This window comes from Conger conger, chromosome 17, assembly GCF_963514075.1.
Source record: "Conger conger chromosome 17, fConCon1.1, whole genome shotgun sequence".
In the NCBI taxonomy this organism is placed as follows: domain Eukaryota; kingdom Metazoa; phylum Chordata; class Actinopteri; order Anguilliformes; family Congridae; genus Conger; species Conger conger.
Genome location: NC_083776.1, coordinates 15,161,384 through 15,182,146, shown reverse-complemented (window position 1 = coordinate 15,182,146; position 20,763 = coordinate 15,161,384). Strand labels below are relative to the sequence as shown.

Below are 20,763 nucleotides of genomic sequence, written 5' to 3'. Positions count from 1 at the left end.
AGCTAGTCAGATACAGAGCCACAAGCTCACAGAACAACACCTGCCGAGGAATGAAGAAGGCTAGTTGGATACAGAGCCACGAGCTCACAGAACATGAACTCAACTGAGGATGGAGGAATTTGGAATTTCAAGAGCCAGCTTCAAGAGCTGGGGTAGCCTATAGCCTAGTGGGTAAGATCCTTGACTGGGACCAGGAAGGTTTGGATAGAAGCTCAATAATAAACAAATCAAATCACTAGCATTTGGCAAACAGTCCTCAGGCATAAAACCACTGATATTTCTCCCAAAAGAGAATGCTTTACTTCCCCCTTTTTCAGCACTAGCCGCCACTACATAGGCTAGGCCTACTGTATATATTAAATGTTACACAATTTTATGATATTTGTTATTCAGTCATTCATCTAATTGCATGATCGATCATCAAAAAGGCATTGGAAACAGGGTGAGTAATGATCTGTTTAGGTTACTGAATGCTTTTTGGTAAATACGATTGATATAGCCTACATTTAAGAACATTTAAATTCATTAAAGGGATTAACAATCAAAACATCCTAAGCAACACAATTATTTCATAACTACTGCTTATCAGGCAGGTTTGAAGCTCATTTCATACCTTGGAACCCTGATGACTTAAAGCTGAATCTAGTCCCACCCCCCAATTGCCATAGAGATCCATTCAAAAACTTGGATAATAATCCATACTATATTTTATGTTCAAGCTATTTCAATACATGTATTCTCATATTTCAATGTTTTTTAATGAGGAATTCATGTCATTCCATCCCATTCCAGTCAGCATGGGAAAAGCCAAATAACTGTCAATTAAGAAGAGACAGATGGCAATTAGCCATCACAAGTCACAATTATAAGGTGCCCCTGCAAAATTCATGAGTGCCTCTGCAAAAAACATCCATTGTATTTGACAGGTATGAGGTGCTTCTCCTTGTATGCATTCCGTTTTGTTGCCAAAATGTTGATGGTTCACTATGCCGCCTCATACAGGCATAACAGTATTTTTCATAGATCAATCAATGTCTGAATTATCTGTTACACATATCTATTGCAATTATTCAGACACCTGCAGAGTTGAGGAAATGAGATTGCAATTCCTCAAAACAGCCACCAGATGGTGATGGAAATTGCATTTTGAACTTGAGTTTTGGTCTGTTGGGCGCATCCTATCTTGAACTGTAATATTACAGGTTTCTGAGAGTTCTGAGAGCTGGCCTTCAAATAGCTTGTCTCTAGATCCATACCCTCTGCTTCTGACTGTCACAGGCATCAGCATTACCGCCCCCTCAGTAACCCTCCGCCCCTCCAAAACAGAAAATGAAAAAAAAATAATAATAATTGTACCAATTACCAGACTTGTGATGGTCAAGCACCTCCTTTCTGTTATGAATTGACAGTTCTTTGGCTTTCCCCATGCTGATGGATGACAAAGGGATTTTGCATACATGTTACCTCATTTTTATACTCTAGTGAAACAGGAAGTGATAGAATGACACAATATAGTTCCATTAGACTGAGATGAGGTAAATTAAGTAAAATTGTATCGCCAAAATAGGTCTTCACTTTGTTTGATTTTATTTACAAAAAATGTTAGGGGTGCCAACCTTATACCTGTGGTTTTCAGAAAACATGAGATTCAGAAAACATGAGAGCAAATGCATTGAAATAAAAGGATATAGCTTTCCCCAACATAAAATATAAATAATCTTCTGTGTTGCTATGGAATCCCCGCCCTGCATGCATATGTGCAGCTCCGGTGTCATGGTTTTAGACCTCGAGAGGGTGTGCCGGCCAGGTTCAGCAGGAAAAATTACCTCCCGCATGTGGAATTTGGGTGTAATCATGGCCGATTGCAGTCGTTGCTGCGTGAAGAGCTATTTAAGTCTCTTTTTGGCACTGCTCTGAGCTTTGGTGAGTCAGAGTTTTGGTTGGCAAATCGCCGGGGAGTTTGGTTCCCCTTTTCTGTAATTTTTTCAAACAAAACTCGCCTGCTTCTTCGGGCATTCCGTGCTAGTGCCACTTATCCTGTTTGACCGATTTTGTTTCAGTGGGCATTTCGCCAGGGAGTCTCTCTCCCGTTTTCTGTTTATTTTCCTTACTTATTTCAGTGGTTATCCAACTTATCGTTGGTAACTTTGTGATCCCTTCCCGGTCGTTCTTGGTCTCCCGCCCCTGCTCCCTCACATCCGGCTCCTGACATTGTCCTTTCCCAATCAAGGGGGTTTGCACACCATGGACACTGCTGGCTCTCTCTGGAGCTTTTGTGCAGAAGAATAACGTCGTGTTTTCTCCTCCAGCAGAAAGTGAGGCCTGCTGAATGGCCACTGAAAAGACTTCAGCACAGCTTACAACCTGCACTTACCCTCCCTGCCTCCCCTGAAACACTAGGATTCTTGTCGTCTGCCACAATTTCCCCCCATTTTGTCCCCATTTGAAAAAAGACAGTATTTTGTGCACTACGTCTGCTTTGTCTGTGCCATGCCTCTGTAGTCCTGCAGTGGTGGAGAATGCAAGTAAATAACAGTTGATTGGGCTAAGCAGGGGCCAATCCCATCATACTGCTTCTTGATAAACACAAGGTCCTCTGGCAGAAATGAGCAATGTTCGCTCAATGGTGTGGCTCAAGGGCCCAACAGCGGTATTGGTCTACCTCCACCCTCTCATCTACAATCCTCTCCTCCCTGCCATCTGCGGAGTCTTTCTCTCAAATGTCTCCCGATGATGCTGCTACAACCCTCATGTCCTCCCTCTCATCTTCCTTTGACTCTCTGTGTCCCCTCACCACCAAATTAGCTTGGGCCTCCCCCCCCAATCCTTGGCTTTCTGATGCTCTACGAGCTGTCCGAACCCAACTGCAGGCAGTGGAGAGAAAATGGAAAAGGTCCTGTCTCCCCAGTGATATGGCTTCCTTCCATGCCTTCACTCCTCTGTCTCTCTAGCTAAATCTTCCTTCTTTCACTCGAAAATTTACGTGGCCGCCTCTAATCCCCGCAAACTGTTTTCAACCTTCTCCTCTCTAGTCCTCATCTAATGACATTCTCCCTTTTCTCTCCTCTCTAATCAACACCTCCCTCTCTTCTGGCACCATGCCCTCTTCCATGAAGAGGGCCAGAGTCACTCCCCTGCTCAAAAAACCTACTCTTGACCCCTCTGCTCTGAGCAACTACCGGCCTGTCTCTCTTCTTCCCTTTCTTGCCAAGACTCTGGAACGGGCGGTCTGCTCCCAACTGTCCACTTATCTTCTTCACAGCAATCTCCCTGACCCCAACCAGTCCGGCTTCAAGAGTGGCCACTCCACTGAGACCGCCCTGCTCGCGGTCACTGAGGCATTCCACTCTGCTAAAGCCAAATCCCTCTCCTCTGTTTTCATCTTCCTCGACCTGTCGGCCACCTTCAAAACAGTCAACCATGAGATTCTGCTCTCATCGTTGACTGGGATGGGTGTCACAGGATCTGCACTCGCTTGGTTTTCCTCCTACCTCTCTGGTCGCTCCTACCAGGTGACTTGGAGGGACTCAGTCTCTGACCCTCACCCCCTACAAACTGGAGTCCCGCAGGGCTCAGTTCTTGGTCCTCTCCTCTTCTCGCTATACACCATGTCTCTTGGTTCTGTTTTCTCTTCCCATGGCTTTTCTTATCACTCTTACGCCAACTCGGTATTTCCTTCCCCCCCCAATACCCAGGTCACCACAAAGATCTCTGCCTGCTTGGCTGATATCTCTGCGTGGATGACTTCCCACCACCTGAAGCTTAACCTTGCCAAAACTGAGCTTCTCTACATCCCGGCTAAGTCCTCTCTGTCAATCGACCTCTCACTGACTGTTGAGGACTTTGTAGTTTCCTCCTCCCATACGGCAAAGAATCTTGGGGTAACTCTTGATAACTGCCTCACCCTGGCTCCACAAGTATCCTCCACTGCCAGAACCTGCAGGTTCTTTCTCTACAATATACGCCGTATCCGTCATATCCTGGCGGAGAAAGCCACCCAGCTCCTAGTCCAGGCGCTCGTCATTTCCCGCCTGGATTACTGCAACTCCCTCTTAGCCGATCTCCCAGCGTGTGCCATCAAGCCCCTCCAGCTGGTCCAGAATGCTGCAGCCCGCCTGATCACCAGTCAGCCCAGGTCGGCTCATGTCACCCCGCTTCTCATTGGCCTCCACTGGCTTCCTATTGCCGCATGCATCCGATTCAAGGCCCTAGTGTTGGCATTTCAGGCTGCTAAGGGGACTGCCCCACCTTACATACAATCCTTGATCACTCCCTACTCCCCAGCTAGACCACTCCGGTCTGCCAGCTCTGGTCGCCTTATGGTTCCCTCACTATGAGCACCTGGCGGTCGAGCTGCACGTTCATGCCTGTTTTCCGTTCTGGTTCCTCAGTGGTGGAATGACTTGCCTACTATTGTCAGGACAGCAGAATCCCTCCCCCTATTTCGACGCAGACTAAAAACACACCTTTTCAAACTCTACCTTCGCCCTCCCTCCTGATTTCCCCGGCCCCCCTTTCTGATATCCCTATCCCTCTTGTCTAACCCCCCCCCCAAAAAAAAATCAGCACTTCGTATGTATTTTCCTAGTTATGGATGTGATGCTTTGACTTGTGGAAGAACCTATGCACTTGTAAGTCATTGGATTAAAAGTGTCTGCCAAATGACTAAAATGTAAATCTAAATGTAATGGTCTTATTGTGGCAGTTGTCATGTTTCTTATACTTGTTACCATACAATGCAAAGAAGCTGGTTGAGCAGCATGCCTGGTATGAGTTAACTAGTGGAAAGCTTGAGTTGACATTGGGCGCAGCATCTTTCGACGGTTACTCACCCGTCGACAAACAGGAGGACGGATTACACAGCATTTAAATAGCCGGTGGGAAGACATTATAAATTCGACAAGACTTGATCTACAAAGCCCAAGCATTGAATTCGGCTGCCACGGACGAAGTCGTGTTACTGTATGTGAATTAGTTAGTTAGCTTCTGCATTCCTTGGCAATCGACAATCAAGATGCAAGACAGCAAGGTAAAACTGCACTTTTTGCTCAAATGAGCAGACATTTAATACACAGGGGGAGAGTGATTGTGTTTATTGTGTTTGAAATGGTTCAAATGTGCAGTGATGATTATACACCTCCACATTTGTCTAAAATGGGTCCAAATATATTACTTCTTTAAAATGTTTTGGTGAAAATGTATTGAACAATACTATTGTAGGCAATGAGAACAAAAAAATCATTCCCACAATTACATTGGGGGCGACATTGGCTCAGGTGGTCGTCAGCAGTCGTCTGGCAGTCGGAGGGTTGCCGGTTCAATTCCCACCTTGGGCATGTCAAAGCTGATGAGCTGGTTGGTGCCTTGCATGGCAGCCAATTGCCGTTGGTGTATGACTGAGTGAATGAGAGCTTCAATTGTACAGCGCTTTGGATAAAGGCGCTATATGAATGCCAACCATTGGGGTAAAAGTACGACTAATAAAAAGAAACACTGAAAATTAAATTTTTTAAGAAAAATGAATTGCATGAATGCATGTGTGAAGGCTCATTCCATGATTGTTGATGCTAAACAATGTGTTTAAACTGGTTTGAAGCAACATTATTCTGCAATATTACTTCTTTTAAGGTAACACAAACTTTGAGCAGTGTCACAGTGTTAAACACGATGGCACGATGGAAGGAGCTCTCTGAGATTGTTCGTAGCTGCATTGTAGCCTTACATGATGCCGGTTGGTGACTTGATGAAACAAATCATCTGGTGACAAAAGTTATGACGTGGCCCCCAGTCCAGACCTTAATCCGATTGAGCAAATCTGGGATTTGCTGGATACCAAGATAAATACATCTGTTGTAACATCGAAAGAATCTCTTTGGAATTAACTTCAAACCATATGGAATGGTTTAACAAGGGAAGAAATATAAAAAATATGTGAACGATTAAATGCAAAGCAAGGGTAAATGCAAGGGTTTTGGCCACACTAGATATTGACTTTTTTCTCCAAAAGAGACTATTTTTTGTTTTCACAATATATTGTTATCTGTTTACTTGTTTTCATCTACATGAACCAATATTACATTAAATAAATACTTGAATAGTACTTGGTTTATGATTTATCTTCATTGTGTTAAGTGTATAATCATCACTGCACACTACTGTATTCATGACCTTCTACAGCACTACTTGTGTGTTACCCTTTCTCTATATTTGCTGTATGTACAGTGTTGTGCAAAAGTCTTATGCACTTGTAAAAAAACATATGTAAAGCGAAGATGGTTTTAGAATAATTAAATTAAAAGTTGAAAAAATATAGAAAAATGTATTATAAAGAGTAGTAAACAGTTAAACTAAATCAATATTTATTTTGACCACCAATAACCTTAAAACCCACATCAAATCTCTTAGGTAAACTGTCTTATCAGAAAATTGGCTGGTAGGTTGTTTTGAGCAACCTCCGTAACATTTAATCTTTTGGATAATTAATGTTTGTCTCAAATTAGTTATTTTCTACTGACAAACTAATGTAGAAAACAAGAAAATAAATTAGACTTTTTTTTTTAATCTAGGCTTTTGCACACTACTGTATTTCATGCCAATAAAGCAAACTCAAGTTGAACTCAATATGGATTGGTCTTCAGCATTTTCCTTTGCTCTGATTCCTCACATCCTTATAGGTGTTCAATGACCCTATCCACGGCTGTATTGAATTGCACCCTTTGCTGGTGAGCATTATTGACACACCTCAGTTCCAGCGTCTGCGCCACCTCAAGCAGCTGGGAGCCACAGACTTTGTTTTCCCAGGAGCCTGCCATACCCGCTTTGAACACTCTATTGGGTACGTCATGTTCCCTTTAAAAGGTCTCAAGTGCCATTTGGGTCTTGCATGACAAAGGTTTTTATTACCTTAACCAATTTTAACATTTTATTACTTTGGAAATGTTCAATTAATAGCATTTTTAAGACAGTCGTGAATGAAGCATAAAACATAACAATTATGCATTGAAAAATAAAAGCAGGATATGATTTGGTAGCTCTTAATAGTGTCACAGTAAGTATATTTTTGAGTGTGGGTCAAGAGCTTATAGCACAGAGTAGCAGTGTGTGCTAGTTGTCAAGAAGGTGAGTTTGTAACCAAATGATTTGATCTAATTTGCCTCTGGGTATCCACTTCCCAAATAATGTACTGTAAACAATGTAAAAGAATGTGGTCTTTCTGGCAGGGTGTGCTACCTGGCAGGAGAACTGATCAAAGCCCTGAAACAGCGCCAGCCTGAGCTGAATATTACTGAGAATGACATACTGTGTGTCCAGATAGCAGGACTGTGCCATGACCTTGGTATGTTTCACAGCGCCTCTGTCAATACATCTTCCTCTTACCCTAAACAGTTGGTATTGTCAGGGACCAGAACAGTAACCCAGTAGCGAGACCACAGGAGTAAGCTTTCAAGTCTTAATTTTCTTTGCAGCAGAATAAACAGGCGAAGGTCGATAGCCAGCAAAAGGTAGCAACAGAGAACCGGCAGTGGGTCGGTACACCAGCAAGCCGGTATATCATGGATAATCCAATATGACGTCAAAGTCACAGGCAAAGGGCTGATAACACATGGGCAGTCCAAACAAAAACAGAATCCGGAAACAAAAACCGAGAAGCCAAACAGGGCCGAAAAACTTTGGGTCAAATCAGTACAGAAGGATAAATCTCGAGCTGGAGGTCTAAGACAAAACAGGCCGTAATGGCAATCAATCAGAAATAAGAGAGTATGGTCAGGACACATAACAATCTGGCAATGAAAGACAGAAACAAAGGGAGTTTAATACATGGACATAACAAGCATGATAACCAGGAAGTTAGTGGAATGACAGGAGACAGAAAGGAAATACATATAAGGACTGGGAAGGCGGAGACACGAAATGAAACACCGATGAAATGAATGAATGAATGGAATAACTAGGAAACAGACTATGGTAAATACAGAGGGAATGAATACACGGAAAAGCTAACAACTTCGACAGAAACTGACAATGAAAAACACAGAACCTGACAGGTATTGGCTTTAGCCATAAGTAAATATAATGCAAGTCAGTTGCCCTCACCAGTACAGGGAATGCACTGCAATACAATTCTGTTATTGTCCCTCAAAGGGCAATTTGCAGAAAGGTTTAAAAGAACACAGAACACACAAGTTAAAAGAACACCTAAAATGACAGGTCTAAGGTAGTCAACAATACTTACACTCACCGAGCACTTTATTAGGAACATTGTTACTTTATTACACCTTCATACTCGTGCGATTATCTGATCAGCCAATCGTGTGGTAGCAGTGCAATGCATATAATCATGTAGATATGGATCAGGAGCTTCAGGTAATGTTCACATCAACCATCAGAATGATAAAAAATGTGATCTAAATGACTTTGACTGTGGAATTGTTGATGGCAGACAGGGTGGTTTGAGTATCTCAAAAACTGCTGATCTCCTTGGATTTTCACACACACTAGTCTCTAGAGTTTGCAAAGAATGGTGCAAAAATAATAATAATCCAGTGAGCAGCAGTTCTGCAGACATAAATGCCTTGTTAATGAGAAGAGAATGGCCAGACTGGTCAAAGCTGACAGGAAGGTGACAGTAATGCAAATAATCACACATTATAACAGTGGTATGCAGAAGAGCATCTCTGAACACACAGCACTAAGTGAATAGGCTACAGCAGTAGAAGTCTAAAAAATAAGTCTATTAAATACCATATAAAGTGCTCGGTGAGTGTAGAGCTATAGCCATAGAGTTAATAAACTGAATATGCACCAGTTCTAAAAGTTAATATTAAGTTTATATAATATGTAGGGTGCATTATCAGGTTTAAATTTAAAAAAATATATGATTGCTTGTGCTTGTTCGGCGGATTAATGGTTCTCTTGTACTTGAGCTTGGGTACCCTGAATCCACGCCAAGTTGGAAGGACCTCAAGCTTACTGTTCACCACATTCTCAATTTTCATCTCCTGCAGCCCAACCATAGTTTTCATTCCATTCCAAGCCAATCTCAAATTTGAACCAAGCCTACCCTCAATTTTTTCCTTATACATTCGTGGTTTCTCTTTCGGCAGCCTCATCATTGGAATGCTCTTTGGCCAATAAACCCTCCAGTGACTTATTAACCTAAGGCTTATTGTTGGGATAAATCTTCTCTAGTTTTGAAGGAATCACAGCATCCTCACAAAAAGCAACTGTAAACCACATACAATATGTGAGTTCATCAATATTGTCAGAAGAATCCTGACGCATTCAGAATCCTGTCCAGTCGAAACAGCCCTGTTGGTGCTGGGTGCGGTCATCTATCCAGACGTCCTCAAATCTGTGTCCGTGTCTGAGCCATAACATGCATCTTCTGTCAGGTTGAAACGGAACACTAATTAGCCTACACTGTCTGTCGATTTGCATCTCCTTCGGTTGGAGGATAATGTAGTCACGTTATGATTTTGTTGCTATCTTTAAAAGTTGAAAAAAGTGCTATAAGGAGGGTCATCTTCCCTATTGTAATATATTTTATTATTCTTTCGGTTTTATTTTTCCCCAATTGTTATCGTATATATTTTTATTCTGAGTGACAGTTCTTATCCCCTCTTTCATCTCTCTTGCTGTGGTCAGGACATGGCCCTTTCTCCCACACGTTCGATGGAATGTTCATCCCAAGAGCACGCCCGGATTTCAGATGGACGGTATTTTTCAACTTCTACTCTTTTGTGTCCTGTTCTTTTGTTGCCTGTATTTTTGCTTTTACATTATTCTACAAACCACACAATGCGTATCGGTTTATGCTGGTGCTTATGCTTATGCTTATCCTTAATGCTGTCTGTCCGTCTGTCTGTCCGTCTGTCTGTCTGTCTGTCTGTCTGTCTGTGCGTGCCCTAGCATGAGGATGCGTCTGTGAAAATGTTTAATTACCTGATCGAGGTAAACAAACTGGAGCCAGTGATGAAGCGTCATGGGCTGAAGCTGTCTGAGGAACAGATCACCGAGACGGAGCCTTCCGATTTGGTGTTTATTGAGGAACTGATCGCCGGACCCAGGGTGGACTCTTCCGACGAGGTGGAACCTTCCAGCGAGGTGGACTCTTCCAGCGAAGTGGAACCTTCCAGCGAGGTGGACTCTTCCAGCGAGGTAGAACCTGGGGCAGACTGTAGCAAAGTGGTTGAGGTAAATGACTGGGATAGGCAAGGTTGGTGGTTCTAATCCCAGTGTAGCCACCATAAGTTCCACACAGCCATTGGACCTTTGAGCAAAGCCCTTAACCCTGCATTGCTCCAGGAGAGGATTGTCTCCTGCTTAGTCTAATCAACTGTACGTCATTCTGGATAAGAGCGTCTGCCAAATGCCGATAATGTAATGTAACCCAAACACACAGGCCTGCTCTCTATTCTTACATATCTCTTCTCTAGGGGCTTTTTCTGTTCTAAGTTCCAAATATTGTTCTTACTTTCTCATCTCTCCAGTGGTCATATGAAGGAAGAGAGAAAGACAAATCTTTCTTGTATGAGATTGTGGCCAACCACAAGAATGGAATTGATGTGGACAAGTTCGATTATCTTGCTCGGTGAGTGATTTTGGGAGAAGTGCACTTTATGGAAATTCTGGGGCTGATATCAATATCTTCTCATACGCAAGGCTGATTTCCTACAACAAAGTTCCCACCTTCTGCACTACAAGAAAGATATAGTGGCGCTTGAAAAGGTTCAAAGAACGGCTACCCAATTGACTTAAAGAAAGATTGACATCAGAAAGATTCAAGATGCTTAATCTCTTTAAGATTGGTAAAAGGAGACTTAGGGGTGTAATAAGGACCCATTACTCAGACTTCATGGGGACTAATAAGGAAAGCTAGAGCATGAGACTTAGGGGTGATTTGATTGAGGCTTTTACATTTCTTAAAGGGATTAACTAAGTGAACTAGGGGGCATAATTGGAAATTAGAAAAGGAGTCTTTTAGAAAAGAATTTGAAAAAAATATATATATTTTCACACAGAGAGTGTGTGGAATAGCTTGCCAAGACATAGTGTAGTGGAGCCAGGTTTTGAAGGGCAGGATTTATAAATAGATACTATTTAATTTTATGCCATGTTTTGGCTTCTCTGCTTCTTCTGATTATTTGTGTGTTCAATCACGTCCTTAGTGAAATCGGTCAGTATCTAGTCCTGATTCTAGGATTGCCATTGGAGTGACCATGAGGACCAGAGTTAATGAGCCTAAATGGTAACACCGCCACCACCATGTTACACAGATGAAGGGGTTTGCTTTGGATCATGGGCAGATGGTGGCCACTTTTGGCCTACTCCCTTTTTGCCATCACATTGTTACAAGTCAATCTTGATCTTGTCTTTCCAAAATACCTTTTTCCAGAACTCTGCAGTCTCCTTTAGGTTCTTATTAGGAAGCTGTAATCTGGCCATCCTGTTTTTCCTGCTTACTAATGGTTTGCATCTTGCAGTGTGGCCTCTGTATTTCTGTTATCTTCTGCAGACAGTAGTCACATCCACACCTGTATGATGAAGAGTGTTTCTGATCTGCTAGACAGGTGTTTTTTTGGTTTTTCTTTATTTGGTCATCAACTGTACACCTCTTTCTTCTTCGGCAGCTCCTTTTACTGAGCTCACCAGTTCTTAATTATGTTCCAACTTGTTTATTTTGGTAAGCCGAATATATCGCTGATGGACTTTTCCTATTTCTCAGCTTCATAATTGCTTCTTTGACTGTCAACTGTCACTGACAACTCTGGTCCTCATGTTGACAAATTCCAATGACAGACTCCAAAGGCAATCCAAAGCCTATAATCAAGACTTGATACTGAAATCTTTCTTATACCTGCACTAAGGAAGCGATTGAATACACCTATCACATCAGAACAGCTGAGAAGCCAACTGTCCAATTACATTTGGTTTCCTAAAATGGGGGGACTATGTATAAAAAAGGATACAATTCCTATATAGATCACCTGATGACGTACATACAGTACCTTCAAATTGAAGGTGACAGTCTGTATTTTAATCTCATTTTATTCATTGTTTCATTTTAAATCCAATGTGCTGCAGAGCCAAAAGAAAATCAATTGTGCCACTGTCCAAATACTTACAGACCTCACTCTACATAGTTTATACTTGGTGGGTCTCTGAGAAATAACACAAAAAGTACTTGCTGTGTTTTAACAAAAATATAACTTGAAACTAAATGGTGGCGGCACGGATGGTGCAGTGGGTAGCACTGCCGCCTCACAGCAAGGAGGTCCTGGGTTCGAATCCCCGTCGGCCGGGGCCTCTCTGTGCGGAGTTTGCATGTTCTCCCCGTGTCTGCGTGGGTTTCCTCCGGGTACTCCGGTTTCCTCCCACAGTCCAAAGACATGCATGTTAGGCTGATTGGAGAGTCTAAATTGCCCGCAGGTATGAGTGTGTGAGTGAATGGTGTGTGTGCCCTGCGATAGACTGGCGACCTGTCCAGGGTGTATTCCTGCCTTTCGCCCAATGTATGCTGGGATAGGCTCCAGCCCCCTGCGACCCTGATCAGGATAAGCGGGTTCAGATAATGGATGGATGGATGGATGGATGGATGAAACTAAATGATTATTAAGCTATTATCAGTTCATAACTATTCAATGATGATGTTATTGTTCATCCCCAATTTAGATTATTTTTTATTCATATGGAACTAGTACTTTTTTGGTTATTTCTCTGACAGTAATATTCAATTATAAACTATAGTTCTATCCATCCCAGAATAATCAGTTGATGACCACTTTAGAACCGCCTGTTTACAGTCCTCACTTAAAATATATATATACAGTTGTGTCCAAATAAATAGCAGTTCATTAAAAAAAGTGAATAAAGTGCAGATATTTTTAAATAGCTTTTAGTCCCATATTTCAAATGTATGCATTATTCTTTTACAGGAAGCAAAGAAAAGGAATATTAATCTGTCTACATTTTTCTCTTCAAACTCAACCACTTACTGTATAAATTGAAGAAATCATTCAAGATTTAACTTCACTTTAAATGACTGAACTAATATTTAGTTGCATAACCATTGTTTTTGATAACTGCTGTGCATCTACGTTGCATCGAGTCAACCAACTTCTGCCACCTAGAAACAGGTATTTCAGTCCAGGATGAACAAACTACATTCCACAGTTCCTGTGAATTTTTGGGTTTTGCTTCAGAAACTGCATTTTTAATGTCACCCCACAAGTTTTCAATGGGGTTGAGGTTGGGGGATTGAGCTGGCCAGTCCATTATCTCAATCCTTTTTGTCTGGAACCAAGATGTTGCTCACTTACTCATGTGTTTGGGGTTGTTGTCTTGTTGAAACACCCATTTCTGAAGTACTGTCGATGACCACTAGACCAGAAAATAACAATTTTACTCTCATCAGTCCACAGAATGTTACGCCATTTCCCTTTGGGCCAATCGATGTGTTCCTTGGCAATTTTTTACCGATTGTGCACATGCGGTTTTTTCAACAATGGTGCTTTACGGGCGGCTTCTTGCTGATAGCTTAGCTTCGATCATCCTGACTAACAGCACTTGTAATTGTAGATCATCTTTGATCTTTCTGGAACTGATGAATGGCTGAATCTTCGCCATTCTGACTACTCTTCGATCCGTTTTAACAGTAGTTGCTCGTTTTCTTCCATGTGTTTCGGGTTTTTGTTGCTATTTTAAAGCATTTGAGATAATTTTAGCCAAGCATCCTATAATTTGCTGCACTTCTTTATACGTTTTCCCCTCTCCAACTTTTTAATAAAATGACGTTGGTCCTCCGAACAATGTTTCTTAGCAATTCAGAAGGAAATATATTTTATGACAATGTGCGAAACATTTGCTTCCCTTCTTCCTTAATAAAGGACAATTAATGACATCTGTTTTTATTTAAATCCACACTGCTATTATTTTGAACATGCCCCTTTCAATGAATGAGTCAATTACTCAGAACAAGCAACGTGCATGTCATGACAGTTGGGTCTGTTTGCAGGTTAATGATTAATTTAATTTAATTTTTTTAACCAATATCCAATTTCCATAATCTTTACAAACTTCTCTCTTTGCCATTAGAGACTCCTACTACCTGGGCATGAAAAATAGCTTTGACCACCGACGCTACCTGAAATTTTTACGTGTGTGTGAGGTGAAGGGATTGAAGCACATCTGCCCTAGAGACAAGGTACTGGTGCCACCGTGCAGAGACTAGGACCCCACACAACACATTGTGAAATGGAATCTATTGTATCTGGAATAAGCCTTGCACGAACCCAACTACAGAATTTAGCGAGGGTGAAGGTATCTGTGTGCTTGTCCTTCTGACCTGAATGAGGTTAGTAGGGTTAAATGTTAATGGTTAATGACTAGATCAGCCAATAAATAAACCAAGTTACAAAGACAGTAGTACCACTCTATGTGGTGGGAATTTTAATTTATTCCTTTAAGAAAACACTCAGAGACAGAGACAGTACATAAAATCCAATTTTTACTATGCACATAGGGTCCAAGTTACATGCAAAAACAAGGACAAAGGTTTTTCTCCTTTGTCTGGATATATGTATGTGCAGAGCGCAACAAATGTACGCCCCCTTTGAATATTAATATTCCCAATGATCAATATTCAAAGACAATCCACCACTCTTCTCCTTACAACAGATTGTTTATTCATATCTCCCCCTTCAAGGTACTGTCTATGCAGATACATGTTCTCAAAACATTCCAGCATGATGTATACGCAGGGGCCTGTGCAATTAACTGCGCGTCTGAGAAATCTATCTTATCTTGTTTTAACTCCCTATTTCCAGGAAGATAATCCCCATGGTAGCTTCCGTCATGTGGTCTTATGTTTTTGGTTCTGCAGGCTCTCAGGCACCAAGACAAGATAGTCCAGAACACACAGTTAATGGCCGTGGCCTTGGAGGCCCATGGTACAGACAAGGAGAGACATCTCCACTCACACAGTTACAGAAAATAATATTCATTAGCACAAAGAAAGTTATGGTACTTTAACAATTATGTATGATCTGGATCACTCCAGCATAAGCAACAATAATAGGATAAGTAATTCATCATAAAATAATCACATGAATATATAATTTCAACAACACTCTGCCTTCCGCTTTCTACTGGTCCGGGCATCTCCACAATAGGGCCAATAAATCTACCTTTGTATTTATTATCTGACTCCATTTTAATAACAATTTAGATGAGTTATCTAGCTTTGGTAGATTTCTTATTTATAATTTAGACTTGATCGCTAAAGGAATCCTGTACCGTAACAGACTCCCTGAATAGTCCTCTGCATGTCTCACAAGCTGGCTAGATATCTACAGTCATTACAGAGGTCGCAGAAATAACTGCTATTGGGTGTAGCCGATGGCGGCTCAGGGACCCAAGAAGACCAACATTAGCTATGACTGTTCTTGACATGAATGAACTGACTAGCGGAGGCGATTGATTTACTGCCTACGGGTGCAATATGCCATGATACATTAAGCGTAAATTTGCAACCTCCCTAGACCAACTCTAGGGAGTAACCAACAATGTATTTTACCAGGCAGGTTACTTACTTAATCACATTCAATTCCAAATTAAATATAAATAAAAGTTTTACAAGAGAAACCAAATTGTCTTAAAAGTCATACCTGACAAAGGCTATACGCACTATGTGGGTCTGGCTATAGACACCACAACAAAATCTACATGCATTATGTGCATGGGAGTCTGACTACATTCTCCAGTATATAAAAACTACACTAAATAAAAGCACAAACCAGGCCTTTGATTTTTGATAGGATTTGATCAGGGGGGTCGAAGCAAATTACTTTCACTGGGACAGATACTCGCCATTCCCATCAGAAGCTGAAGACCTAGTTTAAGTATCTTTGTATTTTAGAATCAAACAAGTCTCATGCATTGCACATGGATTATACTTGCACCAAACTTCCCTTTTGCTGATATGATTTATTATTTTGATATTATTAGGACTTTTGTTTTGCCATTATGATGCGTATGTTAATCGTATGGTTTTGTGAGCACCGTGCCAATTTCTGTTGGTTCCAGGAAATGGAAAATTTGTACGACATGTTCTACACACGGTATAGCCTTCATCGCCGGGCCTGCCGGCACAAAGTGGGAAACATCATCGCAACAATGTGAGTACCTTCACACTCCAAAAAGACCCCAGCTCATACTGGGGAGCCATGTCGAATATTGCTTTGGCATAATGATATGAATGTAAACAGTGATGGCTTCTCTTGTCTACAGGATAACAGAGGCTTTTGTGAAGGCTGACAAACACATTGAGATCATAGGCTCTGATGGCAAGACTTTCTCCATCTCCACTGCCATTGAGGATATGGAGGCTTATACCAAACTCACCGGTTAGGCACTTTACTTACCTGTTATTTAGTGATGGAAGGCTCTCATATTGCTGAGATTTAATGGAAGAGCAGCAAATTAAGTGCCCTTTAAAACACAATGGTATCAAATTTACTAAAGTGCAGGTGCTATCTGCATCACCTATATGCAGCCCAAGTTTTTGAAAATTGTGTAGCTCTTGAGAACGTTTAGGCTTAAGAATTAAGACTACACCTGATAATAATAATAATAAGAAGAAACCCCCCCCCCCCCCCATTCCCTGTTCAGACCACATCTTCCAGCAGATCCTGTACTCCTCGTCTCGAGAACTGGCTGTGGCTCGGGCCATCCTGCAAAACATCAATTGTCGCAAGATCTACAAGTTTTTGGGCAAGATCCGATTCAAGAATCCTGTGGCAGACACATTGGTGAGACTAGATGAACCAGTCTGTAGACGCTGTAAAATGGGGGAGAGAGTGAAAGAATCAGATGGTGGGAATGACAGGGAGCCTTGACAGAGCATTTCTAACACAATCAGTGCCTTTATACCTCTGTCTACTTTGTGTCACTGTTCTGTAGTAGGTCTTTCATCACTCTGACTCGGGTGGTCCATTTTTCTTCAGGATGTGCGCGCCGCGATAGCAGAAAGCATTGCTCAAGCCTTGCCTGACAGCAGCACAGGTGTAACACTTCAGGCTGAAGATTTCGAAGTCACTGTGAGTCAAATGTCTACAATAATGCCTCTTTGCAACTGTTCTCTGATTGAAACCTTATGTACACCATGCAGGTCAGTTATAATTATTATAAGAATTCCATTTCCAAATACTTCATACTACATCATGGCACTATTGTATTTAACAATGCGAATACCTGGAAACCATTTACTTTTACATTTCTGCTTGGCCTGCGTTTAACCATGTTTTGAAATGTTCATGTTTGTCAGCCTTGACTGTGGTTACCAGTCAAGATGCTAAGATGCTATGCTAAATTTATCACAATATATTTATCAAGCATTGTGAAGCACACATTTCATCTCTGTTGGATTAGAGTTGGCTTTGAGCATACTTGGTCATATGGCAAGGTGAGAAACAATGTTTACATTGAGAATTGATTTCATGGCATACTCTTTTCAAGGTTCAGATACTCACAGCCACACCACATTGCAAAACTGGGCTGTAATCCAAACCCAGCCCTGTTTTTATTTTTTTAATTATTTTTCTCATTTGGCAGACGCTTTTATTCCAAAGCAATTTACAAGTGCATAGGTTCTTCCACAAGATAAAGCATCACATCCATAACTAGTAAAATACACATGAATTTTAGAAGTTGTTCTAAACATATAGTCATCATTGAAGTGCAATTGTTTTTGTTTTGTTTTTGGGGGGCGGGGGTGTAGACAAGAGGGATAGGGATATCAGAAACGGGGGCGGGGGAAATCAGGAGGGAGGACTAAGGTACATTTTGAAAAGGTGTGTTTTTTGTCTGCATCGAAATAGGGGGAGGGATTCTGCTGTCCTGACAGTGGTAGGCAAGTCATTCCACTACTGAGGAACCAGAACGGAAAACAGGCGTGAACATGCAGCTCGACCACCAGGAGCTCGTAGTGAGGGAGCCATAAGGCGACCAGAGCTGGCAACTGGGGACTTGGGGACTAGTGGTCTAGCTGGGGAGTAGGGAGTGATTAAGCATTGTATGAAAGGTGGGGCAGTCCCCTTAGCAGCCTGAAATGCCAATACTAGGGCCTTGAATCAGATGCGTGCGGCAATAGGAAGCCAGTGGAGGCCAATGAGGAGCGGGGTGACATGAGCCGACCTGGGCTGACTGGTCATCAGGCGGGCTGCAGCATTTTGGACCAGCTGGAGGGGCTTGATGGCATAAACTGAGAGACCGGCTAGGAGGGAGTTACAGTAATCCAGGCGGGAAATGACGAGTGCCTGGACTAGGAGCTGGGTGGCTTTCTCCGCCAGGATATGACGGATACGGCGTATATTGTAGAGAAAGAACCTGCAGGTTCTGGCAGTGGAGGATACTTGTGGAGCCAGGGTGAGGCAGTTCAAGAGTCACTCCAAGATTCTTTGCCGTACGGGAGGAGGTAACTAAAAAGTCCTCAACAGTCAGTGAGAGGACGATTGTCAGAGAGGACTTAGCAGGGATGTAGAGAAGCTCAGTTTTGGCAAGGTTAAGCTTCAGGTGGTGGGAAGTCATCCACGGAGAGATATCAGCCAAGCAGGCAGAGATCTGTGTGGTGACCTGGGTATCGGGGGGGAAGAAAATCAAGAGTTGGGTGTCATCGGCGTAAGAGTGATAAGAAAAGCCATGGGAAGAGACAGTGTATAGCGAGAAGAAGAGAGGACCAAGAACTGAGCCCTCTGGGACTGAGCCCTCTGGCCCTCTGAGCCCTCCAAGTCACCTGGTAGGAGCGACCAGAGAGGTAGGAGGAAATCCAGAGCAGAGGGGTCAAGAGTAGGTTTTTTTAGCAGGGGAGTGACTCTGGCCCTCTTCAGGGAAGAGGGCATGGTGCCGGAACAGAGGGCGGTGTAGCAGCAGGGTTGTAGCAGCATCGTCGGGAGACAGTCGAGAGAAAGACTCCGCGGATGGTAGTGAGCAGAGGATTGTAGATGAGAGGGTGGAGGTAGACAGGTGGCATAGGTTCCGCCAACAGGTGATAGTGGATGGTGGGAGAGATGGATGGGTGTTAGAGGAGAGTGGAAGAGAAAAAGAGATGAAGGAGTGGTCAGATATATGGAATGGTGTTACAGAGAGGTTGGTTGTTGTGCAGCTTGTGAAGATGAGGTCAAGAAGGTTGCCTGCTTTGTGGGTGGGAGGGGAAAGTGTGAGGGTAAGGTCAAAAGAGAAAGGTGGACTGGGGGACTGGCCCCAGGTTGAAGTCACCCAGGAGGATCAGGGGAGTGCCATTGACTGGTGAGGAGCTAAGGAGGATGTCCATCTCATCCAAGAAGCTCCCCAAAGGACCCGGGGGGCGATAAACAACAATAATAAAGAGTTTGCATGGGAAAGTAACAGAAACCGCATGAAATTAAAAAGAGAAGAAGGAGAAGGATGAGGAGAAGACACTAGATCTCCATGAGGATGAGATTAGGAGACCTGTGCCACCTCCTCTGCCAGAGGTTCTGGGTGTGTGGGAAACACAGAAGGCAGAGCAAAGGGCAGCCGAGATGGCTGTGTTCTCTGGTGAGAGCCACATTTCAGTTAAAGCAAGAAAGTCAAGGTTGAGGTGGGAGGCATAGGCTGATATGAAGTCTGCTTTCTGAACGGCGGACTGGCAGTTCCAGAGGCTACCAGCCACACAGAGATCAACACCAGCGGATCTGGGAGGGAAGATGAGGTTCAAGATATTCCGGCCATGTTGGCGCGAATGTGTGTATGTGTGTGTATAATCTCTTTGTCATTAAACTGCCAAATTGTGGCGTGAGAGCAGATTTTCAGTTCAGCGCATGTCTGTCACATCTTGCCAATTATGCTTTTTTTGTGCTATAGTATCCCATATCTTTTTAATGTTCACCTACCAGCCATATTTCTTTGTTTTATAATTGGGTGAAGTCTCACTCTCTGTTTTCATCCGAGTGATTTCACTGTTCTTGGCAATGTTATTTTTACAGAGACTGACAATATACAGAGTCAATTCCTTATCTGTCCTCTGGTTTTCTTTTTTGAGAATGTTGTTTGTTCACAATGCTGCTAGAGCCAGCCTTGGCATAATAGTCTCCGTTTCATGCTAATAACACAATTTTTAGTAATTTTGGCATGCTTTCTGTGTGTGCTCTTTTTTTCCCTTTTTACTCCTGCAGATTATTAACATGGATTATGGGATGAAAAACCATAACCTGATCAATAACGTGTATTTTTACACCAATAATGACCCCACAAATGCCAGAATCATCAACGAAGACGAGGTAGGAGGTTATTTGGGCTTCTGTATAATTCTGGAAAATTTTTGGATAGACAGGAAGTACAGGATGAATCCTATTTTCCTTGAATCATGTCCGTCCATCATTTGTGCATTTCCTGATGCCTGGCAGTGGACCGTCTTGCCCACAGGTGTCCCAGCTCCTTCCGAAGACGTTTGCTGAACAACTGGTCCGGGTCTACTGCAAGAAGACTGATGACATAAACTTTCAGGCAGCCAAGAGCTACTTTGAGGAGTGGCGTAAACGTCCCTGCTTGAGCAAAGGTTAAACATCCATCCTCTAGCACAGCCCTTTTCCCCACCAATATGGTGCCTTATCCACAGATTATCATTTGAAAACAACATAATAAACATAATTCCATCCATCCATCCATTATCTTAACCCGCATATCCTGAACAGGGTCGCAGGGGGGCTGGAGCCTATCCAAGCATACATTGGGCGAAAGGCAGGAATA

At 42.5% G+C, this 20,763-nt stretch overlaps 1 pseudogene; it reads left to right on the top strand.

The window, feature by feature from the left end:
• Positions 1-6,671: 6,671 nt before the first annotated feature.
• Positions 6,672-20,577, top strand: LOC133116914 (deoxynucleoside triphosphate triphosphohydrolase SAMHD1-like; annotated as a pseudogene).
• Positions 20,578-20,763: the final 186 nt, after the last annotated feature.